General features: G+C 37.6%; 1 pseudogene; it reads right to left on the bottom strand.

The window, feature by feature from the left end:
• Window positions 1-1244: 1244 nt before the first annotated feature.
• On the bottom strand, window positions 1245-2028 carry LOC114216492 (oligosaccharyltransferase complex subunit OSTC pseudogene; annotated as a pseudogene).
• Between the last annotated feature and the right edge of the window lie 433 nt (window positions 2029-2461).

Genomic DNA, 2461 nt, shown 5'->3' with positions numbered 1-2461 from the left:
GAGAGAGTGTGAGCTCTGCAGGTGTTTGTAACTAGTGATTACAGAGCAGGCAAAGGGCTTGATACTTTGAGGGAGATCTTTTAGTTCTACTAATTAGCCACCCAGCCCTCTCCCCTTCCTTCCACCAGTGAACTTCCCTTTGATCTTAATTGTGTATGGAAAATGATTGCAATTAGAATGATATAATACAATAAACATCTGTTAGTAAAATTAATTTGATAAAATCAAAACGCAAAATGGTGTAAGTAGCATTCAGTAGCTCTGGACAATTTTATTTGTTCTGTGTATAATGTCATCTTTGGCATCTATTCAGCCTATTTTTGCATATAAATGTGAGTGTGAAGGCAAGAAGAAAACTGCATACCCAAAATTCCTCCTCAAAATTTGGACACCTGACAAATCTGCCCCTAGATAAGTCATGGACAATTTAAACAATGATGCTTTGTCCTCCTCCAAAACCTAAAAAGCACAACAAATGCAAATATGAAGAACTAGTGACATTTTTAAAACTTTAAAAATTTGTATAAATGTATTCTAAATGGAACAATCCCTCTGATTGAAATATTAGCTAATTCAATTTTTTGAGCAGTGTATATAATTATTCAATGGCTTTAGAATAACTTGGCATTGTTCCTTAAGTAGAGGCATTATTGCTTAATTGCAGATGAGTCATTTCCCGAGTTCCAAGCAATTAATCAGTGTTTCCTAAACTTGCCGAAAATAGGAACCATCTGGGGTTTTTGTTAAACATACAGATTCCCAGGCCCACCCCGGACCTACTGAATTAGAATTTCTAGGGAAGGCACGTAGGAATCTGTTAAGTTCAGTAAGCATCCCACGTGGATCCTATTATCAGACAGGTTTGGAAAATACTGTTTGGATTCCTTTGAAAGTGGCATTAAAATTTTCATTTACTATTATACTGAATCACCAGAACAGAGCTTTATCACTGGGAGAAAAGAAAGCACTCACCAGTGCAAACCAACGCATGTGCTATTTTTTTTTTTTACTAACTAGAAAAATTATTTATTTCTGCTCCTTTCATACAGCTTATTGTGCACAAAAACAGTCTTGCATACATATCTGAATAATGTACTGTCACACACTCTGTTTAAAGGCAAAGCACCACAGGTAAAGCTGATCATCTGTCCAGAGTTCTCAGCTTTTGGGATCTTGCTTCCTGATTTTTTACATTAATTTTTCAAAGTTGGAAATGTCATCTCCAAAAAATGTTAAGGGGGCTGTAAAAAATAATCACTTTATTCAATACTATAGTTGTAGAAATGGAGTATATTTTCTTTAAGAAATGAAAAACTAAGAAGAAAATGTTACTTAACATCGTTGGTACATCAGTATAGGCCAGCAGGAAAAAATACTGTGATAAGCTTGTCTCTTTGATACCAAGCATTCTAGTTCAAGCTTTAATGTGCTTCCGATTTTTCACTAGATGCTTCTTTTCTGCTGTTTCACTCTTTTCCCATATTTCACATCAGAGGATTGGTACAGCCTTTAAAAGTTCATTAACAGGAGCAAATCCAATATCCACTGATTTCTTCTCGAAAGGCATTTTTTAACCCATCAGATAGCCCGGCAGTTTCATTCTCATGAATACTCTAGCCATGAAAAAACTCAATAGGACACAGACGAATCCAATGAATAGAAGAAGAAATCTATTGAGTTTGGAATGTTTGGTGCATTCGATCGGTCCAGGATTATAAAACCTAAACCTCCCATTGTAAACAGAAAGCTGGATGCAAGTCCTTCCATAATATACTGTCCATTTACTCTGTAGGCCAAGAAAGCTACTGGTCTCTGATGTCCATGTTCATCGGTCATAGAACCAACACTTGGAGGCTCAACAATAACATCATAAATTATTCCTCCGGTGATGAGGAAGTACGACACCACCACCAGCGCGTACACCGTCATGGCCGACGGCATGTGCACCCAGGGCGGTTTCTTCAGCTTCAGGTTGGGGCATTCGAGCACGAAGAACGGGACGCGGTACAAAGTCTCCATGCTTGTGGCGGCAGGCCGCATGTGCTATTTTATATCAATATATCTTCCTGTTACCTGAAACAAGTACCGTGTATTTACATATTTTCCCTTTACCCATTCAGGTACTGCAGAAATTTTTAGTGCTTCATTAATAATCCCAAGATTAAGTCCATGACCATCTTGAAGAAAAGAACATAAGGAGGAAAATATCTTATTGAGCTTCTCACCATACATCAGGCATGGTCTTGATAGTTGTTGTACGTAAGTTATTTTCCCTAATCTCTACAGTTAACTGGTGACATAAGTATTTACTTTCATTTTATAAATGCAGAAACTGAGGCCTGAAGGGGTTAATGAATTTTCCTGGGATCACTAAGTAAGCAAGAGAAGCAGGGATCAAATCCACCTAGCGCTCGTTCTTACCAGGATACTAGCCCTTAGTATTTAAACTGAAAGTCCAGGA

This window comes from Eumetopias jubatus, unplaced genomic scaffold (assembly GCF_037043125.1).
Source record: "Eumetopias jubatus isolate StellerSeaLion01/CBP00866 unplaced genomic scaffold, mEumJub1_p1.0 scaffold_3, whole genome shotgun sequence".
NCBI lineage: Eukaryota > Metazoa > Chordata > Mammalia > Carnivora > Otariidae > Eumetopias > Eumetopias jubatus.
Note: the sequence above shows the minus strand (reverse complement) of the source record. Positions and strands in the feature narration are given on the sequence as shown.